We start from the raw sequence: 14465 nt of genomic DNA on the forward strand, positions 1-14465 counted from the left end.
AAGAAATATTTATTTAAGGTTTACACTCTTTTATTACTATAACTTAAACATTTAAAGATTTTTTTTTACAAGTAAAGAAGTAGCTTTCTCAAATACAGTATGAAACAGAACATACATTTTTAAAAGGCAAAACTAATTAAATAGTCCAGTGTTATAAGACACCTAAAATGCACTTGTAACTACAATTTAACATTATGCTCAGCACTGAAATTACTCATAGTAAAGCCAAAAAGGAGCTCATCTTATGAGCATAAATATTTTTCTAATATCAATTTTGAGAAGTAATTGCTGTGTGGGTTTTGCTATAAGAAATATGAGCAATGTGATGGATGACATTTTCAACTGAGTTTTCACTAGAAATAAAAATACTTTCTAAATGATATAACTATATCAACACTGATAAACACTGATGAAATGGCATTTAATTATAAGCCCCAAAGGCATTGAGTATAGTGAATGAGGGGTTAGGCAGGAATATAAATGTCTGGTGATACTAATAGATAGAACAGTAGAGCTATAGTTAAGGAGTTGTGCATAGTTTCCCAAAGGTATTTTTGGGGGCACTAAATCACTAAGATGCTCTATGATAAAAGAGTTCCTTACTTAAATAATGTTGGGAGTCATCACATGCTATCTGATCTTTAAAATTTTCATAATTTATATTAGTATATTTTTATATGATTTTATTGATTTCAGAGAGAGGGGAAGGGAGAGGAAGAGAGATATAGAAACATCAATGATGAGAGTCATTGATCGGCTGCCTCCTGCACGCCCCCCACTGGGGATAGAGCCCGCAACCCGGGCATGTGCCCTGACCGGGAATCTACCTCGATAGCCTGGATCATAAATCGATGCTCAATTGCTAAGCCACACCGGCTGGGGATATTAGTATGTTAATAACTATGAAGAGTTCAGCCACATACAAATCTGGTTATATTTGTAAATTCTGTATTTCTTAAAGTTATTTAATCTTAAAACTCATTTTTCATATACTATGTATTAAACAAGTGATGTATTCTTTAAATAATATTTTAGAAAATAGTTTTTGTAACTTTAGGATTGATAACTGGAATGTATCCAAATAAAATAAGTCCACTAAAATATTTAACCATAATGCCTGATTATTACTTCATACTTGTTTTCTCTGATGGGTGCATATCAGTTTCCTGTTTCTCTAAGTGATTGAGGAGCTTTGTACAACATATATATATATGTTGTATATATATGTTATATATATATATATATAAAAGACACAGCATGGGCATTTGTCAGAGAAATTAAGGACTGGATTTTTGCATAGAGCTGAAACACAGGGTTCTGTTGGGAAGAACTTTTATGAAATTCAATGGAATTTGAATTTGTTTAAATTTGGGGGGGAGGGGGGCTTGAAAGTATCTTAGGTTAGATTCCCTAGAATCAGAATCAGACATGGGGAATCTTGTTTAAGGGCTCTGTAAAGAAGTGAGGAAAATAGGATAGGATGGGGCAAAAAGTTAAAAAGGTGTTCTTTTAATGAAGAAGTTTGGCCTCAGCCTGATCCTGCAACATGATCTATAATTTGTTTGGGGGGTAGCAGAGGGAGTTTGTCCCTTTCAGGCCTTTTCAGGAATGTAGTCTGGGCAATTCCCTGGAGAAGAGTGGAACTGGAAATAATAAAGGACCAACAGTCCCTACCCTGGCAAAGGGTAGAAAGCAATGTGAGGGGCAAAAGCAGCAAACAGATCTACTGCAGGTGTATTTTGACCTATTGAATTTTAAAGGTTTAACAGTTTGGTTTTTGGTGTGCATGTCTGTGTTTTGTTTATAAATAATGCCATTGACAGTTCATTAACAACACGAAGCTCAGAAAATTATCTAAACTAGATCATCTCCAGTGCCTCACAGGTCATCTTCAGTTTCTCACATGCAACAATGTTTTGACATTTCTACTCAAATGCCACAGGTTTAACAAACTCAACATGTTGAAGGCTAACCTAGTAAACTATATATCCCAACCCAGACCAAGGTCTCCTCTGATGTTCTTCTGTATCTCAGGAAATGGCACTAACATCTCTTCAGAAGGTATTTTTCATGTCCCTCTTTCACTCCACATATCCCATTTATAACCAAGATCTCTTGGTTTAGTTCTAAAATATCACTTGAATCTGTTTATTTTCCTTTATTTCTTAGTTAAAAAATATCAGAACGAACTACCATCATTTCTAGCTGAGATTACTAAAAATATCTCATGTGTTTTATTGCGTATGGTCTTAACCCCCTTTAATATATCTCTACATTACAGTTAGTGCTATCTTTCAAAAGCAAATCTAACTCCATAGTCTTCCTTTGTAACATCTACTGTTGCATTTCCATTGTTCTTAAGGCAAAAACCCAAATCATCTCCATGGCCTATCAGATTTGTGAGACTTGTCTTCTTCCTAAATTTCTAGGCTTTTCTCTTTATTTTTCTCCCAGGTCTATGTATCTTAACTACTCTGGTTTTTCTTCAAGTCCTCAGTAGTACATATTCCCATCTACTTCATGGTCTTCACATAGCTGTTTCTATCTTTCTGGGGTCACTCTAATTTTCTATTAATGAATCCTAATACACACACACCACAAATACAAACACATGCCCACCAGTGCACTCGAAGTTGTCTTCAATGTTCTTCATATCTTATCTAGATCTTCAGTTCCTCAGGGAAGATACCAGAGACCTCCTGGCAACCACTCACATCATCTTGACCCGACCTCCAGCCTGATTTTGACCATTTTTACCCTAAAATATTTACTTCCCTGATAACATAATGTGGGATACTGCTGGAGATACTCTACAAGCACACAAGCATAACCTAGAAGTGTGAGAGAGTCAATGCCTCACAAGAAAACATCAACCAGTGCTCCTCCCATCCAAGTCCTTACCACTGACTACAAGCTCTACTCCTGGCTAACTCTCCTACCTCATGTCTTATAATTCTCCTGTGTTCATGCTACTCTAAGCATACTTGATTGTTTGCTGTTCCTCAATCATGTTTTTCCCAAAATATCTAAATGGCTGTCTTCCCTCAGGTTCATATATTACCTTTTCTTAAAAAAAAACAAACACATGCAAAAAAACAAACTCACAAACAAAAACAAAAAACACCCTCTATAACATTGCTCTCTATCACATTACTCCTTTAATTTTGTTCATAACATTTATCATCACGTCTGGATATTTATTATCTGATTGACTCTAATATAATACACATTATTTGAAAGCAAGGTATCCATTTGATTTAGTTTTTATTCCCTAGCACTAAGTGAGTACCTAAAACATTGTATGTGTTAAAAATATTTTTTGATAAAATCAGTCAACACTGGTTTGATTTCTATTTATTCAATTAAGCAAATTAATTCCTCTCTGTTTCTTAAAATATCAGAATCCCTAGACAGATACTTTTTCTCTTATCTCCCATAACTTTCTTGAATAGAACATGTATTATGTATATAACTAAAAAGAGTTATATTTATTTTACACATTGTGTCCTCTATGTGTGATTTATCTCATATGTAATTTTTTCTTTCTTTTCTATACTTTAACCTCTTAGGATGAGGCAGTAAACGGAGCAGGTATTTAACATATGGTCCTAAATGACAAAATGACAATATTAGTAATTTTTGGTAAAATGGCTACCATTGTAAACAACTATCAAGCTTACTTGAAACAATAATGATACTCTATTTAAATAAGAATGGTTATTATTCTATTTGCAGTAAAGTTTCACTCAATAAAATTTTATTGTGGAAAATTGCTTTAATACAAAAACTTAAATCAACATTATAGTGGATTACTTCATTTCATTTATGGCAGCCCTAAAAGGTCCAATGGGATTATGAAGTTAAGTTTCTATATAGCTGGATCTCAGTGCTACCCATTATGTGGTTCCATCCCACCTCCCATCACCTACAAACTTTCAACCTACTTTACAGTGTAATACTACAGTCAGTTTTACCTAAAGCGAACAAACAACAGCACCAAAGCCCATTCCCACACACCTAGCTTTACTGATTGTCCTCCCAAATCATAGAAAGCCACTTCTCTCTATAACCTACCCACAATACACCCATCACACAAAGCCTAGGCAGACATCCAGCTTTCCTTCAAAGCTCTGATTGTTCTAACATTGAGTGACAATATTCTGATATGGACAGATATACTTCATATTATACAACTAATCGATTCATCTTACATGTTCAACTTTGTTTTAAAGTTATTCATTAGTGTTTGTCTTATCTCCTAAACTGCAATGCAAACTGCCTGAGGGGCAACATCATGTTCATAACACTGAAAAGTGAATTTGGCAACATAAACTTGAGAATGGTAAATGAATGAAATAGGGGTTTGGTTTTTTTATTTTATAAGAATGCTATATGTCAGCAATTCAGGAGAGGAATGATGTCTTAATGGAATCAGTATCTTAAACCCCTTCAGTTTTGTCTTTCCGCCATCCTCGGTGTCTTGGCTTTTTCCCTCTGATTGTTGCCTTGTAATTTCAGGATGGCTGCAAAACCATCAGACTTCAAGTACATGGACCAGGCAGGATGAGGAAAAGGAGACGTGCAGCCACTAAATGACTTCTCCCTGAGAAGGCTTTCTGTGTATTGGGAAGGAAGCCATCTCCAAGGACCTTTCCCCACATAATGACAAAAACTAGATAACTCACCATTTATAGTGCATATCTAATAAGCTCACAGATGTGATCCATAAGCCATACTTCAAGCAGAAAATTATATACTATACTTTTGGGGAAAAGTGGGGGACATCTGTAATAGTGTCAACAACAATAATAATAATGATAATTTAAAAAATTAAAAATAACCATATGCTATCATCTAAAACTTTCTCAGGTTCATACACAGGCTGTACTTCTTAGTGAGCTGAGTGGTTCTGGGAAATATAGTTAACTGTCATTTTCCCCATCTGTAAGCTGGTAAAAATAATAGAATCAATTTTATAGGTTTATAAGAAAATTAAATTTCATAATCAATATGAAACACTTAACTTAATGGTTACCCCCCAAAAAGTATTCAATCCCTTTTTAGCGATTTCTGATATTTGAATCATTGTAACCTGAAGCCAGCATTTTCTAAATTGCCTTCCATGATATATTCAAAGCTGTTCCCTAAAAGAATAATGTTGAAAGAAAGACCTGGGTTAAATAGATTTAACCAAATTAAAGGATCTAAAATGGTCAATCATACATAGACTTTCTTGAATCTTATAATTTTGTATTATGATCTTTGAGTCTCCAAGACGGAGTATCATATTTAGCATTTCACAGAACCATCAACCAATTACTGTAAATGATATTTATAAGCAGAGCCCAAGGAATTACTGTAGAGCCATGACACTGTCAAACTTCATCTTAGTCTATGTGAAAATTCTTCTTGAATTTGTGCAGAGAATGGTCTCCTTGACTCTATTCCACAGCCCTGCACCAGTGCCTAGCCTCAAGACAAAGTGTGAGAAATGACTCAGGAAACAACTGACATAATTTAGGTGAGGGATTCCACTAGAAGAGGGAATGTCGCAGTCATTATACAAATGCATCTTCAAGGGGAAAATTATGACTTTACAGAAATATCAAAGAAGGAAAAGGAAGAACAGGAGGAAGAAAAATGTTTACCCCCAACAAGTTCTATGAATATCCCTCAACGGCCATGCTTTACTGAATCTTAACCTAAGGACAAGAAATTCCAACTTTATCGCAGCTGTTTTGATGGGCATTGTTCCACATGTGGTTAACAAGAAATGGTTTCACATACTTTCATTTACTAAGAAATTAAGAAATGATCAATGGATTCAGTTCTGCTATGTTAGAGGACAGGCTTATATTTTTAATGATCCATATTGGACATGCAAATACTGAGTTAGAGTGTAATTGAATAAAAATGCTAAGTATGATGTCAAAATCAAGATCATTAATAAAATCAGTTAATTAAAATGGACTCTCTGGGGACTCTTCCTACCATTCTTCTTGGCGACCCCTTGAAAATGAGGCCCAGTGAATTTGTGATTACTATTTACAGTGAACGTCCTCCCTGCCCTTCAAAGTGTAGTACCACCCAGAGTAGTATAAAGGGCAAGCATATTGATTTTAAAACGTGGACTGTATCAAGACAAATATTATTATTGGTACTTAAATTCAGAGATCACTATAAACTTAGATGGTATAAAAAATGAAATTAACATTTTGAAATGGCCTCACAAAACACTCTTTTAATCTCATCTGATGAAATTTAAATTTAAATGCTATTAAATGAGTGCTCTGAAAGACCATCAAAAAGAAAAGCTGACCCCAAGATAAAAGACAATGACATTCATAAGATGCTGTGCACTGCTCTTAGAACCAAAGAACGGATGGATCATCGCTGTGATGTCTCTGACATCCTTTCAAGGGCACATCATTTTGAAATGATTTCAGAGAGCCAAGAAGAAGTTGTAGGACTCAAAAGATAGTATGTCAAAATTAGCATGCACAGACAATCAGTTACAAAACTGATATAAACACTGTCATTAAAAGGCAATGCCTTCAATGTGGTTGTCCACTAAGCATTTGAGACATTATGATCACAAGATTTTTGGGGGGGAAATAAACTCATAGGAAGAGACATCGGATTTAATATTATTTTCAAAGAAACTCAAAGTTAATTTCTTACGAGGACTCTGAGAGCAAAAACAGAAAACTATATATTTTTAAGCTAAGTTTAGCATCTGAGTACTTGAGGACTAGGAAGGAGAGGACTGTGGCTGAATCGAAAAGGCTGGTATTTCCAGGAGTCTCAGCTATTGCACTCTGTGATCCAGCTGCCAGAAAGTAACACCAGGTCAGCAGGCAGAAGGGAAGAAATCCTAAACAAAGCTTTGATAAGAATCACCTTAAGGTATCTGAAAAATAGTGCTACTTGGTGGACAGAAAAAAAAGGCACTAAAGCAGCAGATAGGAGAGGTATAACATTAAATATCAACAAGAGAATGAGTGTATTAACTCTGTGGTGGGCACACAAATATTATTCAGAAATTGTAATGAAGAATTTACAACTACTTACAACAATATGGACGAATATCATACCTATGGAGCAGAAGTCAGACCAAAGGTGTACATACGTGTGATTCTTTTCATATAAAGAAAAATATACAAAATTAATTTATACTGAAGAAGTTAGTATAGTAGTTATTCTTGGGAAATGTAGTGTCAGGAAGGAGGCACCAGGGAAAATTCTAGAACACTGGTAATATTCTATTTCTTGATCCGAGTGCTGATTACTCAAGGGTTACATTTGTGGTAATTTATTGAACCATTTATCTATCATGTATAGACTTTTTATAGGTATATCATACTTCAATAAGAAATTTTTATAAGTGTGAAAATATAAGGAAAGGCTCTTAGAGTTTCATAGACAGAAACAGCAAGAAAAGGCTATTAGAGTCTCATAGAGAGAGGCATCGAGTAAGATCCCATTACAGGGCAGGTAGGGATGCTGAATCTAATCTATTTAGGTATTTTGCCTCAAGCTGATGTCTTACAGTCAGTCACTCAGCCTTATATCTCTATTATTACTCTTTTGAGAAACATATTAAAAGAAAAAAACAATCTTTTCAAAATGAGGATATCTCATTTTAAGTAAAGTAAAATTATAGCAATCTGTCACTCAAAACAAAACTTTTTTTTAAAGTCACTTATATGTAGATATATAAAGTAAAAAAATAGTTGTGTGCCCAGTTCTAGAAAAAGAAAAATATCTCCTTAGGAAATAAATAATAATGGTACATAAATAAGAGTATATTATTGATTTTAAGAAGTAAAAAATCATGAAACAATTAAAACGTAACATATCAATTTTATTCTAAGGAGAAAATAAGAAAGTTGTTAACATAAAATAAATGATAAATTCAGTGATTTGAAAATGGTGTTTCTGGTTTTACACACAATACAAACAAGCAAACAAAACAACAAACAAAAATAAGCAAAATCCTGATTCCATCAGACCATTAAGTTTCTTGGTCTATTTCTGGGTTTGAAGATATAGCTGTGACCACACTAAAGGAATATAAAAAAGTCATAGTAGACGCATACTGCGGAGGCTACTACAAAGACAAAGCTTTTCTGCAGAAGAATTTCTGACCTCAATTTCACCTATGAGAATTGCATTTCCTCTAGGATTTTAGAAACTTTGGAAGTATTCTAAGTGTGGGACTAATTATTGCCTAGATATTTTGGTACCTATCAGGCAGATCAGAAAATTAAATTGATTATTTTTAAATATCAATTAAACTTAATATTTCTGAAATAACACAATTTGAAGTTTTTCAGCAACCCTAAATAAATATGTTCTCAGAAATGAATTCATGAAAAAATATTTGTTAACCTTTTTGTGACTGATGGGTTCATATAACTCATTCATTCGCAAGAAATATAATTATGAAACCAATCACGTCTGAGTAAATTGGTTTTTACACAGTTCATCTTTACAACTGTGCTTCTTGGTTGCTACGTATAAGTGTGTTTTCATAAAATAATTGTTAAAAATACAGTTAAGTACATAAAATATGTAAATTATTTGAGGAATGCATTATGTTGAGGATATTAGTTATATACTTGTGCACTGTGTTACAAGCACTTTCAGGATTTTTGTTTGTATGTTTGCCTTTAATGCATTCTCCAAGAAATTTTTTAAAGATGCAGGAAATTAATCAGTCTATTATTTTCTGATTAATCAGCTTTGTGTTATACTTGGAAAGCCTTTTCCATCTAAGGTTGTTGTATACTGAATTAAATGCTCCTGTGGATTCTTCTAGAAGCTGTAGAGCTTTTCTGTTTCAGTGTTTATATCTCTGGCCAATCTGGAAGTTATTTTAAATTAAAGAGTTCGATAGGTATAAATTTTAGCTGTTTCTCTAATAGGTACCCTGTCTTCTCAGTAACATTTTTGAATAATCTACTTCCTACCCCCCATTCAATATCATGTCTTTATATCTGGGTAACTTTACTGATTATCAGTTTTATGTTATTAATCTATCAACATAATTTAATTACTCAGATTATTTACTATGACTAGTATATGTTCATTATCTTCATTGGAGTTATATCTCCTAATCATTTAAACATGTAAAACCCACTTGGCAAATTTAATTCTATTGTCATTAAGGACATCTTTTCACCTCAATAAATATAGAAATACATCATCAACAGCTGATATGGATTACAAAGAGCATGTCTATGATTCTATATTGCAACACCAGAAGAGAAATCTGTTGGAATTGAATGTTAGAAACAAATTCTGCCATAATATATACTCTAAATGTTCAGACAGAGAATCTCTAGGTTATAGGTTGGTAGTAGAATGGGTATATGTTTTATCTTCTAGTGTGTGGTTTTTTTTTCTTCTTTGTGTTTTTTTTTCCCTTTAGTTTTTAAATCATTTATTCATCATGTAAGCATGTGATTTATTTTTTAACTAAAAAAATATATATATTTTTTTCTCCTCTTCTTCAAAACCTCTATTGATTCCCTATTTCCTTGAGTAAAAATGTGACATTTTTTATCATGACATTTAAAAAATGTCCTTTACCATCTGACCACAAAATACCTTTTCACCCACACTGAACTTTTCACAATGACCTGTATATCTCACCATGCCCTTCTATGTCTCTATAAACTGCTATGTCTTTTTTTCTGACAGTTTTTCTCTTTGCTTCTCTGGGAAGTTTTTCTGGAGATTTACAAAAATTTACAAAATGTTTTTGTAAAACGTAGAAGAATTTTGTAAAATGTAGTTTTTGTCCAATGCAGAATTTATGGGTCAGAAAAAGCTTATTTCCTTAAGTGCATTGCTCTAATGATGCTTTAACTTTCATTTCCATATATATAATGTATATAATGTTACCATATCAATATCGCATATTTTAATTTTAACTTTTGAAACATGAAAACTATTAAAATATTTTTATAAGTAGAGTGTTCTACTTGACAGTACATATCCCTAGTTATTCTTTTATTGGAATGTATTATGCATATGCTCATATTAATATTTAATTTATTTAAGCCTATGAGCAATATAGCCTAATATTCACTACTTCACCAGAAATTGATTGTATCTTGGTGATTACAGACATCAGTACACTCATACTATACCTTCAGCTGGTCTAATAAATGGTATAGGGTGTTTTTTTTTCCAAATCAGCTGAGACAAGTCAGGTGACAAATGATTTCCATTAGCTTCAGCAGAATGGAAACAAAACAGATCAATACAAATGATTTGCAGCAAGTTTAGATCATAAATTTCCTTTTGCCCTCATATATCATTTTAATGTAGAAGTGTTTTCTTTCCATAGCAGAGGAAAAAACAGGTCATTAGAGAATTGAAAATTCTAGTTACTGCAAACTGTCCTTTATTTAAGGTGAGACCATATTAATGCACTATTAATTTTATCCAATGGTACATACGATATTATATTAAAATCTGACAAACAATAAAAATGTTAATAAGCAACATTCCAGAAAAGTAATTTCACATGGGAGTTGTATAGGAATTATAAAATGCTTAAGTCTACAAAATTAGCTTTTTCTGTTTGTACTTTAAGACCTTTACTGGTTAAATTTGTGTCCTTAGTCCTGTTTCCTCAGCATTTTCATTATAATTATTCTGGGATAGGTCAAAAGATCGTTATTTTCTTGCTTCACATTCAAAAGATGTGTTTTAACTTCCTACGCGATGCTTCAATATTAGTAAAGTCTAAAAAGGAAGAGAGGAGGAAAAGAGGAAGGGGCAGGAAGAGTGGACAAAAAAATCAAATTTTGAAAAAGAAAATTTGGGGTTACTCTTTCCTCTGCCTGAATGAGTCCAAAATAAGTATCTTTCTTACATAGTTGAGGAGGAATTTGAAAGGACCCACAGGGCCACACCCAGCAGCTACCAAGGGATTCCTGGTAATTAATAGAATCATTTATAGATATGATTCTGTGGCCCCATAAAGAGATGAGCATAAAACTGCCAGTCATGCTACATGCACCGAGAGCATCCGTTCACAGTAATATAATATATTCTGCTATGCTCGGGGAGAAAGTATTAGGACGTTTACTGCACCCAGGAGACTCATCCCTCTGCCGTAATGAGCAAGGGCTCTCTACCTCGGCACAGAAGAGGAGCTGCAGACTCGCCACCGGCACCTGAGACGCGGCAAGAGGAGAGTGGCCAGGTGCCGGGGTCGGCTCCGGAGGACACTTGTTGACTCATGAACAAGGGTACCGGGGCAGTATCCTTGCTCCCATAGCCTTTCTCATAAGTTAGTTAACTTTTCTTAGGATGATAAGAAAGTCCCTTATCTTTTTAAAACACAAGGAAAAAGCACAGAAAGAAAGTCAATTTGGGATGGGCACAGACAGAAAGAGCAACAAGCAGACAGACAGCTTTCAGGAGTCCTAACCTTTCCTGAAGGGGCGAGGGGTGCTGGGGAGACCATGGGAATGATGAGTCAGGTCCAGAATGCTTCTACGTCAAGATCAAGTCTTTGTGGAAAGCTTCAAATTTCACCTAATTTTTCTTAGTCATTTGAAATAATTTCTCCAGATTTGTATTATGGTTCAAAGAGAGAGCTCTAGACCCAGTATGAAAACCAGGTTTCCAATCCTAGTTTGATTCTAATTTCTCTGTATGATCTCTAAAAATCGTTTAAATAGTCTGGTCTTCAGTTTCCTCATCTGTAATTGGGCAAAACATTAGTCACCCTATCTAAACCTCAGTGCCTAGAAGTATCTGGTTTCCAACCTGCCCTCATGAGTTCAAAGAGTACCTAAGACAGTATAACATAATGCTAAAGAGTTTTGAGACTTAGAGGCAAATCTAGTTTTGCAATGTACTCATTTTAACTTGTGACTCAGTTTCTTCATCTCTGGAATAGAGAAATAACCATATGTACCAAAAAGGATTGGGGTGAGGCTTAAAGAAGCTAATATAGTGAAGTGGCTTATAAAAGCAGCTGGGTCATGTTAAGTTTTAGCTATTATTGTTATCAATATTGTTATTATTACTGTGGCTATTAGTAATTATTTTTATCATTATAATGATATGTGTAAAAAGTAGCAAAGAAAATTTGAAACAGGAATGAAGACTTGGGGGAAGGCAATAGAGCGTTAGAAGACATATAGGAAAGCTTTTTGCCAGAGGGATTTGCTACAATCTATACATGTGCCAGGCACTCAGTCACATTTATGAAGTCATGGGGAACCTGTCTGAGTGTTCACCTAGCTCAGCCGATTTCAAAGCCACATGGATCATGCATCATGGATGGCAGTGGAAAATTCATCCAGCAAAAGTCTCTGGTTATTTTACCTCATTGATCAAGGCTGACACTCATCAGTTATAGTATTTAGCACAGAATTTTATTGTTGAAAGGACAGAGAAATAGACCAACGAAATCTGGTTCAGATCTCCAAAAGAAACCGTGCATACCAGGTGGGGCAAATGTAGGTTTCCAGTTGTGAGTACACAAAACAGAGTTTATTCTTGTATTATTATTTATTAAGTATTGAATTATTTTCCATACAAACAGCAGTACATGTACTTTTGTCCCACCCTGTATATGGACATCTACTGTAAGACAATGAGAGCACTACCGAGAAGTGAAAAAGTAATATCTTTTTAGTAAATGGCAATGAGGCAACTGGGCATCTTTATCTGAAAAAACAAAACAAAAAAGAAAAGTGGAACTCCAACTCACAAGACTTAAAAATAATTTCCATGTAAATATAGGAAAAATATGAAAAGCAAAACACTAAAGGATCTAGAAATTAATATGGATTGATATATTAATGGCTCAAAGCTATACAAATAATTTAAACAAAATATAAAAAGCACTGGTCATAAAGTTTATCAAAATTAATATTTGGTCATAAAAATGTGGTCATATAAAATAAGATAAAATCAGAAACCATTTTTGAAGCTCATAACAAATAACATACTTATATTGAACAAATATAAAGAACTATGAAGCAATAAGAAAAATATAAACATACCCCCACAAAAGGCAGAAGACTTGATAAAGAGAAAATTTAATTGTCTAATAAATAATTGAAAAGTTGTTCAACTTCAATAGTCATCAAGGAAAAGTAACTTAAAGTTCCTTTCAAGTGCAAGTGAATTGCATTAAAATTAAATTCCAGGTATTTGTGCAAAAGCAGAGAAATTCATATCACTCCTTTGAGGGAATGTAAATTCATAAAACTGCTTTGAAAAGCAGTTTGATTATTACCTAGTAATTTAAAAACATGCAAAACTCAGCAGTTCTCCCCCTAGGTACATATACCACAAGAACGGATTCATATGTGAATGCAGAGACGTGTAAGAATATTCGTAGCAGCACTGATCATAAAAGCCCTAAACTGGAAACTACCCAAACGTCCATTAGAAGGAAAACTGGTATATAAATGGTGCTGTATGCATAGACTGAAATACGTTACAACAATCACAAGAGATGGAACTACAGCCACACAAATTAATATGAATTTATTTCTCAAGTATAATATTAAACAAAAGAAGCCAGACCTAGATAATACATAATGTGTCTTTCCATTCACATAATGCTCAAAAATAGACAAAAACCAGCCTATTTCATGTAGGTATGTATTCTTAGGTAGTATCACTACAAGGAAAGTACAGGGATGCTTAACTTGAAATTGAGGATGGTGGTTGCCTTTTTAAAAAAGCAGTTTGTTATTGAGGTAGGATACTCATAACATTTTATTCATTGACCTTGAAAATGGTTATAAGGATGCTAACTCTATAATTCTTTTTATTTCTTGACCTTAAAAGTGGTTATAGGGATGTTAACTATATAATATTTTTTGTAGCTGTGCATTTAGATTTTATGCAATTTTCTGCGTGTGTTTTTAGTTTAGTATAAAAAGGGTTAAAAAAATTGTCAACATCCCATTTCCTTTATATTTACATTTTTTCCTTCATCAGCCTCTGATAATTTTATTTTTAAAGATGAGTAAATTTAATTGGAGTAGAGAAAAGAACGGAAGCTATTAACGAGATGTGTGGACACTCCACATGGGAAGGGAAATGTCATGACGAATACTCACTGCTGGTTCAGTTACGGGAGGTCATGTTTAACTAGCCTTCTGGAATTATTTGAAAATATTACATCCATAATAGATGATAGAAATTCAATGATGTAGTACCCTTGTATTTTTCTCCAGGCGAATAGCCATGTTACACATGAGAGATTAATGACTAAGGTAACGAGTTATTGAGTAAAAGGTTAGAAATGGTGCTGGATAGAAAACTGAGAGCAGCATTCCTTTTACTCACAGTCTAAAGCCATAAACCCTTCCTTCAATGTCTTTTTCTAAAATGTCCTAATTCTAAGAGGCCAGTCATCCTTTTAGCTTTTAATGAAAATCAAAGCTAAATTTAGAAAACACTGTGACTCTATGAAG

The sequence above is a fragment of the Miniopterus schreibersii genome (genome assembly GCF_964146895.1).
Source record: "Miniopterus schreibersii genome assembly, chromosome: 14".
In the NCBI taxonomy this organism is placed as follows: Eukaryota; Metazoa; Chordata; class Mammalia; order Chiroptera; family Miniopteridae; genus Miniopterus; species Miniopterus schreibersii.